The following is a 22,068-nucleotide window of genomic DNA, read 5'->3' as shown; positions in this document are numbered from 1 at the left end:
ATTTTTATCAAATGGAAATAGACAGTGAAAACAACAGTTTAGTTTCATTTCTTGGAATTTTCTTTAATTTCTTTTTTAAAAGAAAAACCAATAGATACTTGTGATAAAATTATGAGACTTGGCAACAAATAGTTTATAATGATTCCTGTCCATACATTAAAAAATTAACACAGATTTATTCAGTGAAAAGCACATTAACTTTGTCAGGAGTGAAAGTATTGTAAAATGGGAAATGGAGGATATCAGTTCTAAATCCACATGCTATTTTAGCAATCATTACCCTTCCTGTTACTCCAGAGCTTTATGCAGTTTGAGTTCTCCTCTCATTATAATCTGTATCCATTCAACTATAAATTCATTAGTCTGTGTCAATATGACAAGCTGTCAATTTTGTCTTTCTCAGCCAGTTGAATCTTAGCTAATAAATGATCTTTTCTTATTTCACTTCCATGAGTCAGCATAAGTAATATATGACTTCAGCCAGCTTACATGTCGCAGTAATTTGGCCGCTGGCAATGTATGACAGTCTTCATTATGATCATCTGACTTAACCAATCAGGTTTTTTTACACAATTTTTCTGAGACTTTGTAATGCAACAATGTAGTGAGGTTCATGTAACATACACGCTGTATTTAAGAACTAGCAGTAATTTACCCTACAACAGAGTAATTTATATATTAGACACACACACCACCTATAGTTCTTCATATCTTCAAATGTTTTGAGAACAGCAAGTGAAAACAGCAGTATTTTTCCCCCAAAGTGTTGGGATTATACCATCTTTTATCAAAACAAAACAACTGGCTTTTTAAACAAAAATTAGCAGTGTGGACCTGAGTTTCATAAATAGGCACACACAATTCAATTGTTGAGATTGTGGTAGCATGTACACAGATAGTTAATTCAGTGCACATATGTATACAATTTCTGTAGTTATATACACAATAATAGTAATTTTGTATGCAGATGTGTACGAGTACTTTTGCACACAAATTTAATGAAATTGGGGCCAAAATTGCAAATTCTATTAATTCCATTAAGAACTCTTTTTTTCCCTGTTGGCAGACCAAGGTTACAAAGTTATTGTACAAGGTTATTGATTTTACTGGGAAAAGCCCTTAAAATGGACTGCTGATTTTAAATATATTTCAACATGAATAACATTAAAGCTAAACCAGGCTTACCTGTCCTACAATAGTTTGATATTTCAGAACTTTTTCCCATCTTAACTCGGGATGAAAATTCTAAATTTCAAAAACATCTGCAAATCACTCATTTGGAAATGTTCTTGGATAAGGTTAAACAAAATGTTTCATTTTGATCAATTTTTAATGTTTCAGTTTAACTTTGGCCTTTTTTAAAAAATTACTAAAAAACACAACATTTTTAAATGAAAAATGAAACTTTGTTTAAACAATTTCAACTTAAAAAAAAAAAAAATCTAAGGTGGATGCTTCATCAAAACTGACTCTTTCCTGCAAACAGTTTCAATGAATCAGCATTTTCTGATGATATGACATTTTGTCGAAAAATTCCCAACCAGCTCTAATTAAAGCTACTGAACCCATTATTTGAAAACTTGGCTTTTATTGTAGATTTCAGTTAGACTTAAAAATCAAGCTGTAACCCTTCTGCCAGGTGTTCTCAACAGCAACAAAGGCCATGTTCAAATAGCTAAGGGTCCTCTTAGAACTAACTAACACCATTGGCTCAAGCCCTCACCCAGAATTTCTGACATCACTAAATACCTTCCTTGGGTGCCCTTAATATTCAGTACTTGCAGGCACTGTCCATATGAAATAAGGAAAACTATATTGTGGTAAAAGGCAACACAGGATCATCTTGGGAAAACACAGCAACCATATGTCCATATGAATGATAAGTAAAAAAGCCCTCCCCCATGGTAACTTTGGCAGTAGTCTGTTAACCTGGTTCTCCACTCACCGATATGTATGTCCAGTTGGCAAATGTCCCTTAACCACATTACTTCCTTCTTCCCCATCTTCTGATCTCATTCGCTGTTTGGTGTTCGGGGGTAGTATAATCCCAAAGTCCTAAAGTGCATTTAGCCAGGCTTGTCTCAGGTTACTTTGGAAGTGCTGCCTGGTCTTGTTCTGAGGCTCCACCAACTAACCCAGCTATAGTGATTTGGGCTTTATTTAGGGGATGGATAGGAAGGCTCACTGGAGGTCAATCAGCTCTGCTGTTCTCCTCCCTGGCTTCAGCAAAGACCCCTCTCTTCATTGTACCCATCAAGGATTCACTCTCATCATTGCCATCCAAGTGTGCTCCCCAACACTGAAGTATTGTCAGTGGAGGGAAATCAGTAGCATATAGAATCCTTGAGGAGAGTCCTTGCCACTGGAGATGCACTCTTTGCCATGACATAGGAGCTCTTTTTCTCTCAGTCCAGTTCTACTACCAACCATTCCTTACTTTGTGCACAGTTAAGATGGCACACTCAAGGTATCACTGGAGAAATTCTGGATAGATTTATGCTTATGCAAAAGTAGCAATATTTCCCATATTCACCAATAGCTCCACTCCACCCCCTGGAATTATGGAGATGAAGTAGTTCTGTGGCTATTCTTCCTCCTGGTCACCTATAGCTTCAGATCCCAGGTCTTACAAGGTTAACTCTGAAAACCATATGTAATTTACTGTACATACTGTTTGTGATGAGAATAACTTACGTGGATATACAGACCGTATGTAAAGTTTTAAATTTTATATTTCAAAAATGTTTAAGCTTGATAAGCTTTAAAGTAACTATTTCTTATCAAAATGAAGGTTCTTAAGATCAGCTGATTGATCTATCGCCCAGCTCCAAAATAGGAAGATTACTGTAAATGACTTGTTTTCAAGAAGAAGAAGAAATTGAAATGGATTAAACTGATCAAAATTTGAATTTATTTTTAATTTTGCTCTTGAATGAATGTTGAGTGACTGTTTTTTGCTAAGAGTTTTTCCAATTAGCTACTTTTATAAAATGTTTATATTGAACTTTTCATAAACTGGTGACAATGTTATTTTATGACCTTTCATCCAGATAAAACCATGCCAACTTCATCACTATCTCATATATCTGGATTGTTGATATTTTTTGGGTCACAGACTTATTGCTATGGTATGCACCATACTGAATATTATTTAAGTTGCTGATATAAGCAGGTCTTTTCCAAACTGATGCTCACTAAGGGTGACCTAAATCATACATGATTGGACCAAGTTGCAAAGATCCAGGTGGGCCTCACACCTGATTTGTCCAAAGACCTTGGAGAAAGGCACAGCAAGGCTGCGGAAGCAAAGTCCTCAAACCATAAGAATCCTGGTTAAGCCAGAGGAGCTTTGCCTTTTGGGTCAATCACCCCCTTGAGGGAAGATTCCATCATCTTCAAGACTGGGTAGAAGAAGGCATGTCATCGACCCACAGGTCACTACAACCTTTGACCAGTCTCTAACTGCTAGCAAGGAGGCCTGCTAGCAAGAAGTAGTCTCTACAAAATATTGCCATCTGACTTCTTGTCTACAGTTCCAGCTCTTATTCTACAAGAGTCCAGATGATTGCAAAAGCTGAAGACTTTGCAAGCCACATGTTATGTTATGTATCTTATTTTTCCATTTTCCATTTTCTGTATTTCGTTTTTATTAATGGGGAGATGTCCTAACCTTTTTATTTTTAGAAAATATGTGTGAACACACCTACAAATCCACACAGGGAAGGCACCTGAAAGAAAAGATCTCCAGCTTTAAACAGCCCTAAGTATTGTCTCATAAAGATACTCATTAACGCATGTTCTGTGTCTAAAAATCCTGAGAGATTTGAGATTGTCATCTGTAATTTCTGGTAAATGAGAGTTGTTACACTTGTGCTTATCAAGAGTATTTGGTGAAGTCTCTATTATAATATCTGTGTTGTGGGGAGGAAAGGTTAGCCACCATATAAGAACTGGACTCTCAGAAGGAAGCTTTATAATTGGCTCTGAAATTCAGGTTTGGACATTAGGTAATAATTTGGGGGATTTCCAGTTATAGATCTGATTAATTTTGACAAAATTCTATAGTTGTGATTTATCAGCAATGGATAGCTTCTTCAGAATTATTAAGGATTGATTTTTTGGTATGAATGTCATGATTTAGCTCCAATCCAATATTGAAACTAACTTGTTGATTTGATCATGATTTGATAGTTGTATTGCTTTATTTTCAGGTTACTTAAATATTAATAAGCAGCTTTGATTATGTTTAGATTTTGTTTTTCTTTAAGTGTTTTAATAAATTTTATAAAATTGATAATGTGTCACATTTCTTTCAGTCAGCAACCTGGATGGATACTGCTGGGATTTTTTCTTTAGATTTGTTTTTCCTTGGCTTTTTATGCACTTAGCTTGACTTCAGATTCTGTCACTAGCTATTTTTATTTGGCATATAGCAACGCTACACGGAGTTGATTAGACTTAAAGGCATGGGGTACATCTCAAATCCAAAATCACACAGAAATCATTTTTAATTACATTTACTACACACTGCATCACATCTTTTAGGACTGGCTTGGTTAGTTTGCAGGAACCATTTGTTGCATGGCATACTTTGTCCACACACTGTCCACATTTGACATTTTTTACCTCAAATTTTTATACTCCTGACTTATTTTATTTATTGTTATTTTGGTTTTTGTAAATAATTTCCAGGCTGTTCCCCTATTTATCTCAGCTAACATAGGAATTCTGTTTTTTAGCTTGTTGACCCATTTATTTTGTTAGCACAGACGTTCTGTTTTCAGCTTACTGATCTATTGACTTCATGTGGCAAACAGCCGGCTTCACCCTAGTGGGTCTCATGCTTCTACCCCTTGTAGTGGGCCAGGGGGTCACTGGTTACCCCATCTCCCCAGGCTGAACAAGTCTTTTGTCCTTTCTCCTCAGCATGCACCAGGGCCAGGGAAGGTACCTTACTGTGGCACCCTCCTGCCAGCTGGGGCCAGGGGTTGTCTCCTTCTCTGCCCCTCTGACTGCAGAGAAGCACTATCTCCTAGTCTGGGGGAAATTTATTCTCCAGCTGCTACAAGCCTTCTGGCAGCTTCCTTCTCCTGTGCTTCCCCTATAGGGAAGGCAGGGTTTAAATACACCTGGACTAGCCCTTCATTAGGTCCGGGTGTCTCTAATTGCCCTGCAATCATCTCTCCTCTGCTTGCAGGAAAAAGGGCTTTTGGCATTCTTGGGCTTACATACTGGCCCTGGTATGCCCTTTTAAGGCCCTCTGGCCTGACTTTATCACATTCCCTAATCTTGTCTTCCAAAAAAATAGGATCTCCTCTCATGTTCAATTAGCAATTAATCATGTCTAGCCACGCCTACAGATAAAAGCTAATCAACCAAAAAGCATTGCCAGCTTCCCCACCATTAGTCTTTGGTTCTCACATTATATGAAAAAATATGTTGATATAATACTTTATTAGTTGACTGGTTGTAAATAATAAAGGGAAACCATATTTTAAGTGCATGGGGATTTGGGGGCAGACTGAGGGGGCACAGAGGTGCAGGAGAAAGTCTGATTGAAGAGTAGGGAGAGGCTGAGGGCTTGCAGGGAGATGGGAGGAGGCTGGTGAGTGTGGTAGATGGAGGGGATAGAATGGTAGCTCTTCCAGCTTGGGGAGAAGCAGCAGATACTGGGAGTCCCTTCTATACAGCTAGGGGAAGGCAGTGTTTCAGTATTGCCAACTCCCACAAATTAATCACGAGTCATGGGATTTTGGCACCTGCAGGAGGAGCTGTCATGATGACATGAGAGGAGCCTGCGAATTTCAGAGTGGGAATGCAGGCAAAGTGCTATGCAAGAGCCTCGGGGCTGAGGACACAGAACTGTCCTGCCACTGAGCCCAGCCTTCATATATGGCCCTAGGGCAGAGAGAGACTGTCCTTGGGCAGCAAGCCGCTGGGAAGGACAAAGTTGGGGAAGTGGTGCTGCTGGGTCCCAGGTAGAGAAGTCCCGGGGCAGCAGGAAGCAGAGAAGTGTTGCTGCAGAGTCAAGACAGTAATAGAAAATGAATGGCAGATCCCCTATCTTAGGGGTGAGGAGAAGGTAAGTGAAGTCTCCATCTGAGTAGCCACAGAGAAGCATGTATTTTTGTGTGCACTGAAGGTTGCCTTTTCAACCAGAAATTGTCTCACACACACATTCACAGAGAAATAGAAGACAGTTCAAAAGTCCAAAGAGAGACTATGGTGAACACATTCTAGAAATAAGTACACTGTCAGTACAGTGGTTTACTGAGATTTATTAAATGTACCTTGGTAATAAAGTTTCATATTCAAAGCAAACAAAGGTGTGGCTCTCAGGTAAAAATTCATCAAGTAAAAATCACCAAGTAAAAATGGCTTCATGCTTTCAACAAGACGTGGTTCAAAACTTTGTGAATACATGGACAAATGTCCTAAGTAATTTAACAAACTACTGGGATGGAAGTGGGCATGTTTGAATTAGGTGATAGGAGCCAAAGTTGTCACATGTATACACTGCAATTTGACACTGTGCATGTTTTGCACTTCTATTTTCTTTCTTTCTTTCTTGCCTAATATTGTCTTCCAGCAGTCACGATCATTTCACATAATTTTAGTAACTACACCACTGTAATAGCATGGGCATTCAGCGTGTATGATATAACTAGAGCATGTTGGCAATCCTTTATGTTGAAGTATAGGATGAGATCTGTAGCACCCAAGCTAGCCAGAAAGACCTATTTTCCATTTTATAAATACAGAAGAAAAGAATAAGATGAAGAAAGGTATGCAGAATGCAACATGAAAACCATTTAGCAACTCTTGAGCCAGTCAGTATGGCTATGCTACATGTTTTCTTTTACATCCCATGTGTACTAATGATAGATTTACAAGTCACATAGGTGGAAGTGGGAGTTTGAAAGCCAATTAGACACTGAATTTTCCCCAATGTTTCAAAATAATAGAAGGAGTTATGCTCAATAACTTTGTGCTGAGCCACTCTGGAAACTGAGTGATTAATAACCCTCAGTGCTTTTCTTTGTTTTCCTATGGTATTGTGATCTGGTTGCTGTATGCTAAGACGCAGTGTGTGCATAATGCATACCTTGCAAACAAATCTCTCAAATGAGGGCTATGCTTGATTCAAGGTACACTTCCAGCCCTCTACCTAATACTGAATACTTTGTATACACAGCATACTTATGTCATGGACCGCGACGTAGGTGGTCAGGCCTAGTAGTCTGAGCCAGAATCATAATGAGGAGATGAGGCAAGCCAAGGGTTGGAAATTGAGTCAGAATCAGTAATCAAGACAAAGGTCAGAGTGGAATCAGTTGCTGGAGAAGAGGGATGGGATCAGGGCTCTGGACTGAGGCAGGAATCAGGATGCAGGTGAGAAGGCAAAGTCCAAAGTAGCAGACGGCTAAAAATTCACCTAATTGCTCAAACTGCTTCTTGTGTTTCCTTCTGTCTTAAAGAGCGAGTCTGAGCCAATCGGAGGAGCCGGACATCTCCTCCAGTCAGGAGCTTTGTGGGTGGAGCCTCTGGTGAGTTAGGTTCTACCAATCCACACTCCATGCCAGGAGTTGCAAGCCGCTGGGTGGCGGCTGAGATCTGAGGATTAGCTGTCACTCCACAGACCCAGGTTAAGACTTGTTATGTGTCTGAACTTATAAGCACAGCCTCTAGATTAGATTCTCTCCTGTGCCAAACTTCCTGATTCTTGGCTCCAGCCTGGATACGACATCAAGCAAAAGCTAGGATGCTCTGTAGTGTGGCACTGGTGTAGCTCTATGCTGCCACCCCAGGTGGTGGGAACCTCACAGGCACCAGATCTGGTTCCTGCAGACTTATCCTAAGAAAGTTCCCCTTCCACAGGAGGATTCACTGCCAGCCTGAGATCACCTGAGCAGGAGAGAATCTAGCCTTTGTGACTTCCTTCTCCAAAACTAACACATCAGTGGAAGTTTATTATTGATCTTTATGGTGCTGAAAAGTACCATGACAACATCCTTTTAAAAAATAGAAAAATAGACTCTGTGTTGTAAGAGCACCTAGATGCCCTGTAAAGAAAACCATTATCCACATAGCACCCAAATGTTTGCTAGGTGCTTTTTACACATGGTTCATGTCCCCAAAGCTGCTCTAGCAAACTTTGGGGCATTATATAAATACGTAATAAAGGCTTCTCTTCAATCTTTATAGGGTGAAGAGTCTTGAACCTCAGCAGGGTGAGTTCTCACATTGCAACTGAGTTCTCACATTGCAACTATAATTGCTAGCAAACCAAAGTTCTATATCAGACATGGGATTTTTTTTCTCTAAATCAAAAGGACAGCAGCAAAGCCATCAGCTTTTTGTTAGCAGAGGGAACAATCGTCCCTAGGGAACAAATGATCTAGGAACACATTGGAAAATAACTATGGCAATAACATGGAAAAACATCTTTGTAGGTTGCAACAGCCTTCACTGAATTGGGGGAAAGGTGAGAGAAGGTGGCGGCATAGGACACAGCTGACATCTGGGCCCATAGAAAGCTACTCTGATTGGCAGTGATGCTACCAGTGTTGGGATTTTGCTGTCAGAACTAGGGAGAGCTCTCCTTTCGTTTAGTCTGAGCTCCTATAAGGAGAGGCAGCAGGACTTTTCTTTGAATTAATGAGGTTTCTGGTCTTTTTCAATTACTATTATCCCTTTCACCAAAAGGAGATGGGGTCACTCTGGCTCAGGTAATTATGGTTAAAAAAAACTACCCCATTTTTCAGTCAAAGTTTGACTGTCACCAGTTGGAGACTACTAAAAGTTTGAAACAACTTTACAGACATGACCCACTACAGACAGATCCATAAAACACAAACTACATGCCTAAAATGTCTTTATATTAAAAAGGGCCCAGGGTTGTACAGACCTTTGACTTTTGCCTGCAATGTGGGAAGGGAAAACAAAACTAGCTGGCTGGAGTACATAGCTATATCAATGTGTACATAATGGCTCACTGGCTGCCATTTCCTTTCTGAATTTTCGCTACAAATGATTAGCAGAATTCTTGCTTACCATGAGCCAGGATTTTCAATCTATAGCCCAGTATTTTAATGCAATTTACTGAAAAATTCAATCTGAAATAAATGAGCTGGCTCTGGGATTCAGGAGGCAGCATGGAATAGGACTGGTCAAAAAATTTCCACCACAACTGCTTTTCAGGGGGAAAATTGTGCTTTTGATTAAATGAATTTTTCCCCAAAATTGTCTGCTTTTTGTGGAAAATTTCATTTTTTAATCAAATTATTTGGTCTTTGCATTTTTGCCAAATACGCAAATATTTCCCAGGAAAACATATGGGCGAAAATTAATCTTTTTTTAGCTTTGTCAAAAATATCCAGAGGCAAAAGTATATATACAAGCTATAGTAGGATGCCTCTTTAGGGACCATTATCCAACAGTGCAGACTGTGGTTTTGAATAGGGAGGCCCCATGTACATTACCTGCAATTCTCTTGTCTGTTTGTTACCCAACAGGAATAATATTTTATTACCACCAAACATAAAACTCAACTGAATTTTGATCAAAATGTTACAAACTGTTACATAACAGAAATGCAAATGAGGCTTAGCCTATTCAGTCGTTCCCCTTTCTCACCAACAGAAACCGGCAGAGAGCTCACTTCTGTATGAGCCTTCTGTTCATCTCTAGTTCTTAAGCAGTTCTGGTCCACTCCTCTCCCTACTCACTAATAGGTGTCTCTATGCTCTAGGGGTTCAGGCCTCAGAGTATACATAAGAAAACATTGCTCTTTATTTTGGAATGCAGACTCAGGGCCTAACATTCCTGTCTTGCCAGCATAAATCAGGAGTAGCTCCACTAAATTTAATGGAGTTACGCCGGTGGGAGGGGACAATTAGGCTGTCAGCCTTCATTTACAGACATCTCTGTTTTACATAGTGGGAGGGTAACAAAATGATAAAAACCATTGGCCCAGAAGGAAGAAGCAGACTTTATGCCCACCCGCACCTCCCACTCATTCAGGATCACAAGATGAGATTACCATGATATGATGACTACAATATAAGGAAAATATGTTGTCTTTTTGAGAGCCTAAGGCTAAGTTTACTTATTCATTGTCTAAGACTGAATCGAAAGAAACCTCCCGCATCAAGACAGATGTTTTAAATATTTTTGCTAGAGGCTAGTTTTTAAATAGCTGACTGATAAATTAGCAGCATCAAAGAGCTGAACTGTGCATCACTTTATTTACCTACTACAATGAGTAAATCTAATCATTTCAGGCTTTGATAGTGTCTACCGGATTTGTTCGCAGTTGCTGACTTTTGAGGATAAAAGTGAATGCACAAGGATAATTCTCAAGATGGCCTGATACCCTGATGTTTGCAGGAGGAAGATAGCAGGTGCACATCTCTCCACAAGATTTACATCAGATATCTCTACCCTAGGGGTGATAGAAAGCTGCTCTATTCTCTTCCACAGTCTTTGGAGAACATGGAGATTCTCCCCTCCCTCCTCCATCTGAAGAGCATGTAACATCTATAGTATGAAATCCTACAATTTTTCCTCCAGGCTTCATTTTCTTTCTTTCCTTGTGAAATGGCCCCATTTCTCTGATCCTTCATTTTTTTTCTGCACCCCGATTCTCTGCCTGTCTTTTCATCTTTACTTCATTTTTGTCCTCAGATGTTTCTTTCTCGGAAGACCAAGGTTCAAGCACCTGCTTTTCCACAGGCTTCCTGGGTAACATTAGGCATGTCACTTGGTCTCTTTGTACCTCAGTTTCCCATCTGTATAATTGAATAGTAGTACTATATATATAAATAGTGAGAACACTCGCGATAAGGTCAGGTCTCATGTTGCATTTATTAGAAACCTGGCTGGAACATCATGGGGCTCCAGTTCAGGACCCTACGAACTGCAACAATTGCCTTGGTATACTCTGCAGCTGAATACAGTGCCCCGTGTGGTCTCACATCAGTCACACTAAACTCTTTGATACTCAACTCATGCCATGAGCATAGTGTCAGAGCTCAAATCGACTCCAGTTGACTGGCTCCCGGTCCTATCACACATCCAGCCTCCACAAATTAGAAGAGCTGCCCTGACATCTCGGTTTCTTAACCATGTCAATACAAAGACGAGGATGCCATTGCATGATGACGTGTAAAATCCACCAAAGAAAAGATTAAAATCCCACAGCCCTCTGTGGAACCACATCAAGACCCTTATAATTAACTTTAATGCTGAGGCTCAGTGAAGAGCCAAATGGAGCATTTCAATAGCTGAAAACAAACAGCTCATCACTGACACTGCCGAGGAACCACCATGTTTTGATTTATGTCAGAAAGACTGGTGCCGATTGAATCACATCAGGACATCTCATGGAAGATGTGGACAAACCCTCTTTAAATGGAAAATGAAGCAAACACCTGTATGCAACTTTGGTCACCAGTCACAAATGATGGGGCACATCATATCTGAGTGTCCCCTTCGTTCTTTCACCAGGGGCCTGCAGGACATCCTCCTGCTCACTGCTGCAGCAATATGCTGGTTATCAAATTTAGATATAAATTTGTAATCGTTGCTACCTACCTACGCCATACAAAAGAAGATCAACAGCATTGCCCTACCTCCCAGGGGGTTATATGAGGATAAATACATTAAAGATTGTGAAGTGCTCAGATACTATGGTAATGAAGGTTATACAAGTGCCACTGAGTCTCTTTCTTGTTCTGTCCCCTATAATTTATTGGGCCTCTTCACCCTGGACCTGTAGGTTATTGAAAAGTGGGAAGAGATAGATCAACCAATGCCTTCCTGTCTCTTCTTTCACCAAGGCAGGTAGAATGCATACTTACCCCTGCTATGCCTCTGAGCCCTCTCCATTCCACTATGCCCTTGGGCACCACCAGGATGCAGGGAAAAGGCAAGTACTAAACTGCCTGCTTCCCTTCCACTTCAGCAGCACAGTGTCTCCTAGTTCATAGATTCCAAGGCCAGAATGGTCCATTGTGAACATTTAGTCTGACCTCCTATATAACACAGGTCATAAAACTTCCCTAAAGTAGATCCTAGAGCGTCTCTTTTTGAAGAACATCCTATTTTGATTTAAAAATTGTTGGTGATGGCAAATCCATCAAGACCCTTGGTAAATTGTTCCAATTGTTAATTACTCTTACTGATAAAAATGTACACCTTATTTTCTGTTTGAATTTATCTAGCTTCAGCTTCCACCATTGGATGGTGTTATACCTTTGTCTGCTAGACTGAAGAGCCCATTGTTAAATATTTGTTCACCCAGTAGATACTTATACACTGTAAGCAAGTCACCGCTTAACCTTGTTAAGCTACATAGATTGAACTCCTTGAGTCTATCATTGCAAGGTGTATTTTCTAATCCTTTAATCATTCTCGTAACTCTTCTCTATATCCTCTGCAACTGAGTTGCAAGAGGCTGGCATGCTTTTAATAAAGTGTAAGCACCAGTGTCAAACAGCAGTGCTTGGGACAGTGCCCAGGGCTGGATTATAAAGCCAGGATAATCTGGCAAAAATAGGACTGTTGGCAGGTGGGAATGACTAAGACATTGGCAACATCAAATAGATTCATTTATTCATCAGAGATGTACAATAAAAGTGAATAACTAAATGTTCATTACATCATGGACCAAAGGAGTTCAAGAGAGCTGGCAGTTTCTCAAGGAGACAATATTAAAGGGAACCACTGCATACTACCACACTGTAAAGGAAAGATAGAAAAATAGTTAGAGGCCATTCTGGCTCCAACAGGAGCTCTTTAATGTCTTGAAAATCAAAAAAGAATCCTACAAAAAGTGGAAACGTGAATTAATTGCTATGGATGAGTATGAAAGAATAGCACAAGCATGTAGGGACAAAATCAGAAAGGCTAAAGCACAAAATGAGTTACACCTACCAAGGGACATGAGAGGCAATAAGAAGAGATTCTTTTAAGTACATCAGGAGCAAAAGAAAGATAAAGGAAGGAGTAGGTCTTCTACTTAGCAGGGAAGGAGAGCTAATAGTTGATGACAGCAAGAAGCCTGATGTGTTTAATTTTGCTTATTTTGCCTCACTAAAATGTTAATGGTGACCAAATACTCAACAATTAATACTAAAACAAAGGGGAAGGGCCACAAGCCAAAACAGGAACAGAACAGACAAGTAGATGTATTCAAATCAGCAAGACTTGATGAAATTCATCCTAGGGTACTTAAGGAACTAGCTGAAGCAGTCTTGGAACTGTTAGTAAGTATCTTTGAGAATTCATGGAAGATGGATGAGGTCCCAGAAGACTGCAAAAGGACAGACATAGTACCTGTCATTAAAAAGGGAAACAAATAGGACCCAGGGGATTATAGACCAATCAGCCTAAATCAATATCTAGAAAGATACTGGAACAAATTATTAAACAATCAGTTTTTATACACCTATAGAATAATAGGGCTATAAGGAATAGAAAGCATGGATTTGTCAAAAAGAAATCATGCTAAAGCAATCTAATTTTTATTTACGACAGGGTTCCTGATCTATTGATGGGGGGCAGTAAAAGTGATATCTTGATTTGAGTAAGGCTTTTGACACAGTCCCACATTACTTTTTCATAAGCAAACTAGGGAAACGTGATCTAGATGAAATTACTGTAAGTTGGGTACACAACCTGTTGAGAGATCATACTCAAAGAGTAGTTATCAATGGTTCTGTGTCAAACTGGAAGGGCATTTTTAGTGGGGTGTATAAGATTGGTCCTGGGACTAGTACTATTCAATATTTTCATTAATGACTTCAATAAAGACATACAGAGAATATGCTTATAAAATTTTCAGATGGCACCAAACTGGAAGGGGTTGCTTGCACTTTGGAGGACAGGATTAGTGTTTAAAATAACCTTGACAAATTGGAGAATTAATCTGAATTCAACAAGATGAAATTCCATACAGACAAGTGCAACATGGGGAATACAAAATACAGCTACAAAATGGAGAATAACTGGCTAGGTGTTAGAGCTGCTGAAAAGGATCTGGTGATGTCACCAGACCTCACTGGGTCACAGCTGAGAATAACAAATTCAGGACAGACTGATGAGTAACAGGGAAGACTCACCCCAAACTGGTGGTTATTCTATCATTAGATTATACCAAGCCAGTAACAAAAGTGAACTTCTGTATCACCACACCAATTAACAAGAAGTCAAAATGCAGTTTCTTTAGGCATTCCAGCCCTTGGCTCACCACCCAGACACTGGACTTTATGATGAATGGTTACTGAAAACCAGTTTAATCAGAATTAGGATCCTTCCAATCCCAAGGGATCAGCCACTTAGCCAGGTCAATATATAACTCAGATCTTAACCGATAATCACGCTGATGCCAATCCTTCAGTAACTAAAAACTAAAGGTTTAATAATTAAAGAAAGTAAGATGAGAGTTATAAATGGTTAATAGATTATATACATACAAGTGATTGCCAAGTCCTTATATCAGGTTTGTAGCAGTGATGGAATAAACTGGTAGCTTGCAAAAGTCTCGCTCGAATCACCCAAACAGATGGGGGGTCATCAGTACTTGTTTAGCGCTTCCTTGTTAGAAATCCAGTCCAGAGAAATGAAGCAGGAAATGAAGACCAAATGGAGATGTCTCAGGTGCCTTTTTATATTCTATGCCATGTGCATGGAATTTTACAGTCTCAAGCAAAGCCCACAGCCACGGTTTGTGAAAAGTTACTGGCCCCAAAATGGAGTCCAGGCAAAGCCTTAAGAACATATGTTACTTTATGAAGTAAAAGGAGCTACACTCAGTCTGTGGCAACACTCCCATTGACTTCAGTGGGGCCAGGATTCCACCCAAATATCTAATGGAGTTGGCTATAGCAGGAGCCATGATGTTTGGATCTGGTTCCAAGTTCTAGCACAGATTTCCTGCACTGCCTTGGGCAAGCCACTAAAGGCCAGTTTTATAAAGGTATTGAGGTGCCTACAGATGCAACTAAGGTGCCTAGTGGCACTTTTACAAGGGCTTCGGTGCTTAAAGTCCACTGAAATAGAACTACTTTCTTCTCAGGGTTATGTAGCTTAATTAACGTTTAAATTGCTCTTTGGTGTACTCGTATTAGAGTTAAAAGGAAACTGTGTTTTGGATCCCTTTAGCCCCTCTCCAGTACACCCCTTAAGTGACAGGCCTGACTTCTGACACCTCCCTCTGACCACTCAGGGATGGGTCTCAGAGAGTTGGCCCCACTGTTTCCCAACCATGTTAATGTGACAGGCCTGATTCAGTTTGGCAACTCTTTCACTCGGGACCTGTGACCAGTGATGGAATTAAAGCAACTCAAACAGCTTCTTTAAAACAAAACATTATTTACTCATTCATTCATCCAAAGGTACAAAGCATGTAGAGTGAAGAGTTTAAAAACAATAAGGGTCTCTATGCAAGCATTTGTAAGTCCTCCTCAACCCAAATAACAGTGGTGTACCAAGGGGTACCTGGCTGGCCCTTCACAATATGCAGGGCATGCAGGAGGATCTAAGGGAGGCTCTAAGGGGCGGCTGGATGGAGCCCATGGCAGGCGGGGTGTGGGGGAGGAACTGTAGCTGACCAGGAGGATCTCCCTCCCCAACTACCGTCTGGGCAGGGGGTGAGGCTACCCTGCCTGAGCCAGCACCAGGCTGTGGGGCTGGAGCAGGAGAGGTGGATGCCACATGGTGGATAAGGGGGGGGAGCAGGGGGCGGGGGAGCACCAGAAAGTCCCCCATGCAGGAGGAGGTAAGTGGCATGCTCCCCCACTCCCCCCGACACCTACAGACCCCCACTGCCCAGGGCAGCTGGGGGGGCAGCACCATCTGGTGGGAGCCTGGGACCCCTCCTGCCCTGTGCAGGGGAGCGGGGGGTGCAAATGCAGGCTTGGCTCCAGGCGCTGGAGACCCACAGTATGCCACTGCCAGATAACCACCATCTGTCTGGGAGAAGCAGGTCACAGCATATTCTCTTCTTTTTGATTCTTTGCCAAACTATCAGCTCTCGAGGACTCCCTAGGCAGCCTCTGTTAGCTCACCCAACCCCCCTCCCATTTCAAAGGCCCAGGGTCCTGTCATGGCTTAATGTTCCTTTTGATGTCTCTCTTTGTAGCCTTGACAAAACAGCTGTGTCAGCAGGGTTGGGGACAAGAGCTGCCTATTCAGGACTATAACCTGGCTATTGTTTTTGAGTGTTTGTTGGGATGCTCCTTACTTCAGGCCATTGTGTTGTCTTTCCTGCTTGGTTACCCTAACAACTCCTTTTGATCTAACTTCATAGCAAGTAACCCATCATAAATAGACACAAGCATGCACCTTATTTGAAAAAAAAAATCCCAATTCATCACAATTGGTATGGAAGATTACATATCTATATATGCACAGTATTCATCAGAAATCTGAATATAAAGATTAGATTTAATTTACCTGTACATATATTGCAGAGTATTTTAAGTATTATTATGTTACGTAGCTGCTGCTGGAGATTTAAAAAAAAAAAAGCCAGATTCTCAGCTAGTGTGAATCAGTTTAACCCTATTGACTTTGATGCAGCTATACTCATTTATGCCACCTGAGGATATGGCCTTAGCTTTTACATAGCAAGCAAACTTTGTACCTTCCGCTGCATGCTTCATGCTGTATCTTAGTAGTATCATTCACCCTGTTACATAGCCCTACATTCTACTGTGTCTTTCACAGATTTTAAGTGTAGAAGGAACTGTTATGAATCCTCTGGTCTGACAGCTATGTTCATTCCAAAAAGAAATGGCAATAGCACAGACTTTCACAGGATAACATTTCTCTCACACATTCTCATGTTGCTCCATATTTCCCTGTCCCATTTCTGGGTGTCAGAGCTCATCAGGTATGTGTTGATGTACAGTACGTGCTTTGTTTGGTAAAAAAGCTTAATGTAGCAGTTTCATGGGTGTGAAGCCAATGTATTACACACGAGGGGCAAGAGGCCAAGACTTACTACCTAGCTGCAAGGAACATTGAAGCTAATTTTCTGCCAACAACACATTCCTGTTAAATAGACAGAATGCCTTTGAATTAGCCGTGCTTTTGAACAGTGAAAATGGATCCCAAATCATGCACAGAGCCTTGTTCTGTGTGTAAGTGTGTAAACTTGACAATGTACATTTGTAGCCACTGAAACACACAGTAGATGTCCTTTATATAAGGGGCCCAGAAGAGAAATTGCATGATGTAGATTGAAGCTTTTCCTGTAGGAATGGGGAAGATATAATCATAAAAAGAAACTCTTTCAAATATGTCATGTCATCCTCTTGATAGGAATCAGTCTGTAGAAGGTGTGAAGAGGTGTGGAAATAAAAAAAAATTACTTTATTGGTTCTCTGAAAGGTTTTGGCTTGTTTTCAATTAAAGTTTGGGGCAACTTGGTTCCTTCACTTTCCTTCCAACCCCTGCATTCAGCACTACTTCTTGGAAAATTTGTTGACCAACCATTCTCTAGTAATGCCAGAATCCCTCTTTCACAGACTGCGGAGCTGCCATTACGTTGATAATCTCTTTCCAATCATACACTTGTTCAAATCATTCTCTTTGCTTACACAACTGGTTCCAGCACTCTCAAAGAAACACAAAGGGCTCTAAATTCAGCCATCTGGCCCTGTTATGATTCTTCCTGTACTGGCGATCCCTTGAGTGGTGTAGACCCACCCATCCTAAACCCTGGCACAAAGGGCATATCAAGGGCAGTAGGTACGGCAAGCCTATGGTCATGTATCTATCTATGTATTTATACTGGGTACATCACTGAATCTGGGAAGAGATAGTGAAGAGCAGCACATTAATTCTGCATTAATTACACTGAGAGGAACAGTGAACACTACGCAGGACAGAAATACAAAGACGTAGAGAACTTAAAAACATGAGCATAAGATAGCAAGATTCAACCTGGAAAACTACAAGTTAATACACATCTGAGTAAGTCATGTATGCAACGGGAGGATACAAGCTCAGAAGTGTTAATACCGAAGAACCATGTGTGATGATGGAAGACTAGACAGCATACTAGATGGGTAGTTGCAGTGCCGTAAGGTAGCAAAAAGGCTGTATGTGTAAAAGTACCACATTACTCAGCAAGAGGCAATACTTCATTTCTAAACACCACTAGTGTCATACCAGAATACTGCATTCCATTTTGATACCATATTACCAGAGAGATGACAAACTGGAGGGAGTTTGCATAAAAGTAACAAAAAAGAGCAGGGGGATGCAGAGAGTGACTTGCAAGGAAAACATTTTAAGAAGCTAAACATGTGTAACTTATCTTAGAACTAAGGAAATCCATGATAAGAGTCTAGAATGATTTTAAGAAGCTAACACCAAGAATGGAAAGGAATTAGTTAATCAGCATGACTCCATCTAGAAACTTAAGGTGGTACAGAATGCAGAGGCCTGTTTATTCAGCCATATTTCTTAGTGGCGGCACACAACACTACTTCTCTGTGATCTACACTGACTGTCTATTGGCTTTTGGCCTCAACTGAAGATATTCGTTTTAACCTATAAAGCCCTAAATGGTTGGAACCGTCCTACTTGAGAGATTGTATAACACCACAGGGCTTCTTTCCAAGCTTCCATAGATATACAGCCACACCCACAATCTTTTAGGCAGTTTTATTGTCCAAACATAAACAGTTTCTCAGCTGATTCCGGGCTACAATCCCTAGGGAATTTTTCCCCTTTACCCTTTACCTTTCACTGCCTTGTCTTCCAGAGACACGCCTGCTTCCTAGTTCTACCACCCCCAGTCTCCCTCTCACTCCATCTGTCTTTTGCTCAAGCCCAAGTGCCCTCTTTTAAAGTTCTTACTGGCTTCTAGAGCTGGTTGAAAACTTTTCCCATTGGAAAATGTGGTTTAGTTAAAACTAAAATTTGCCCCAGGACAGATGGATTTCAACTAAATGTTTCAATTTTCTGTTAAGAAATTGAAACAAATATCACTTAAAATTGACAATCTGAAACTAGACATTTTTTTCATTTCAAAAGGTTGACTGGAAACAAGTTTTTATTTCAAGATGACATCTCAAATTAAAAAGTCATTGTGATTTGAATTGCTAATTTGAAACAATTGTCATTTCAAAACAAATTTCATTTTAAATTAACATTGTAAAATTATTTTTGATTCCATGTTCATATTTTAATATGATGAAAGATTTTGTTTTTATTGTAAATATAAACATTTTTCATTTCAACTGTTGTGAAAAAATTTTCAATACTTTGATTTTTTTTTTTCCATTCTGAGTCAGGATGAAAACAAATGTAGAAATGTCACAATGTTCTATGGAATGGAAATTCCATTTTCTAAACAGTTCTACTGACTTCAGTGTGTTTTTGTTTGCGTAATGATGAACAATTTGTACAGTAGAATTTGATAGTCACACTTGTCTAATCCTCCTCCTCCTTGCATGTGTAGAATCTTATTTATTTTTAAACTCAGAAGATATTTCCAAGTCTATTTTCTGCTTTCAAAATGAATGAAACCTACGACAGAAGAATCTATAGTAGCAAACCTCACATGCAAGCTGTATTTATGTCATGCACTCTTATGGACATTGGCCATGCTAGTCCCAAACAATCAGGTGCTTACTGTGGAGATTCACTTTTTCATCCTCCACCCCCATTCCATCAAAAATCAAGACTCCTTGTATTGCCTAGAAAATCTTTAGAACTTCACATGTAGGTAACCTGTGCTTATTTAATTAGTTAACAATCCCTTCCTTCCAGTTATAAGGGAATGAGAGTCCAGTAATGATTCATTCAGGTTGAGTGTTACCAGGTTGTTAAATTAGGTTAATCTTGGAGATAACCTCACTAAAAAAAGAGAACAGCTCATAGCACAGTTAGGAAATGTTATGCTAGAGACAAGGCTGCCAATTTACAATGTATAAATTAAGATGGTGTCCATTACTGTGCATATTTTGCATCCTATTTAAAATTGCTTCTCAGTGACTTCCTGCATTCAAGCTGGAATGAAAGTATTTTACTGGCAGCTTCACTCTTACCTCAGACAGAGATTGATGGAAAGATGTTCTCATCCAGAGTGGCCTCCTTCACCTATTCCTTCTCTTTAGATCACTTAAGAAATTATTTCCCCCCCTAATGTTCTACTTTCAATCTCCCTATTTTTCTGCAATTTTTCTCTTTTGTACTATTGCAGTAGTGCTGAATGCTAATGAAGTAATAACTGGCTTAGCCGTCCAAAGACATTTTGGAGGTCATTTCTCGGGGATGCTAGCAACAACTTCTTTTTTCTTTTGAGTCCTACACTGATGTTGGACATCTTGAACAAATATCCAAGCTAAGCTAAAAGAGGGGAGGAGGAAGGAAACTTTGAACTCAAACTGTCAACTGGTGTATCTCTGTACAGCTCCATTGACATCACTGAATCTATGCAGATTTATACCAGCTTGAGAGCTAATGTGGTCCTATGTTTTAAACCAGAGAAATACGTCTAGTGTATTGTTGGGTTCTAGTGCTAGTGTTTCTTGGATCCACTAGTCCTCTAATGGAAAAAAACAGAGGAAAATTGGATCATTTTAATGTAATCTACTGGAATTTCAATTAGGATGCTGTGTGCTGGCAAAATGCTGCCAACTAATTTCCTAAATTCTGAGATCAAGTGCAAACCCAATTTCCTGTATTTGCTGGAGATTTCTTTTTTCTCCATTAAAAAATCATGTCAGTGCTATAGAGAGACAAGGTGGTTGAGGTAGTATCTTTAATTGGCCCAACTTCTGTTGGTGAGAGAGACAAACTTTCAACCTTACACAGAGCTCTTCTTCAAGTCTATGAACTTGAAAGCTTGTCTCTGTCACAAATGGAGATTAGGCAATAAAAGCTCTTACCTCACCCATCGTATCTTGCTAATATCCTGGGATCCACACAGCTATAACAACACTGCATAAAAGCACTACAGAAGTTTTCATTTCGCAAGACATGATGGTTAGTAATATTGCTTTTTTAAATTTTAATTAGACCGGATTCTGACACTATTACTCCCAATGAGTAGCACTTTGCTTTGCAAGTAGCCCCAGGAAAATCAATGAGACTGTTGCAAACTGTAAGATACTTAATCTGCCACCCTTTGCACCCACTGAAGTCAATGCTAAAAGTCCATTCACTTGCGTAGAATGGGATTAAGCCCAATGGGAGTGAGGATGGCAGAATCTTACCCATGTTTTATTATTTTTGCCCTGCATTGTCTGCTCTAGCAAGGCAATCAACACTAAGCATGGCAGGGCACAGACTAGAGCTGTGTTTGTCACAGTTGCCATTATTTCCCACTAGAGCAGTTTTTCCCAAATTGTTTGTGCTGTGACCCCCCGCTTCCCCCCACCCCCTCGGGCTCATATCTCTTAACATGACCCCCAGGGAACTGAGAAGTGATGGGTTGAAAATTAAAATAAATAACAAAGGGGTCCTGCCTCCAGTGGGATGAAAGGCCCAGAGGGTGAAGAGGAGAGATGCAGAGCAAATCCGCCCCAAACTCATCCCAAAATGGTGGCTCCTGCAGCTCCTGTCCTGGGGCCTGGCTGGGCTTGACTTCCCACTCTAGGCATTACAACCTGGCCACTGGCATATGGGATCATGTCATCATGCTGCTCAGGGTTGGCTGGGATACTGTTATGGAGGGCTAACTGGGCCAAATTTGAGTGAATGGCACTGCAAGCCAGGGGCAGGTTACAGCACTGACAGCAGGGAGCCAACCCCAACCAGCCCAGCAGGACGGGAGCCACTTCAATCAGGACTTTCTTGCATTTTCTCCCACCAACCCCCATCTCTTTTCTCAGTGTCTCACGATCCCTCACAAGGCTGCATTAGAAGACTGGCAATTTTCGTTTTCGTTTTCTATACTGCACCAAGAGGTGATGAAAGAACGGCTTGCTGGCTGGAGGAGGTAGCCTCTAATAGGCAGGCAAACAGCTTGTCATGTTTTTTGCTGTTCTTCCATTGCTGCAGTTATTTCGTTCCTATTTGTTCCCACGTTGTTACCTATTTGTCCTG

Source organism: Emydura macquarii, unplaced genomic scaffold (assembly GCF_026122565.2).
Source record: "Emydura macquarii macquarii isolate MOO-44397 ecotype Brisbane River unplaced genomic scaffold, CSIRO-AGI_Emac_v2 contig_2636, whole genome shotgun sequence".
Taxonomy (NCBI): Eukaryota; Metazoa; Chordata; order Testudines; family Chelidae; genus Emydura; species Emydura macquarii.
The sequence above is the reverse complement of the archived record's forward strand: the minus strand, read 5'-3'. Positions refer to the sequence as shown.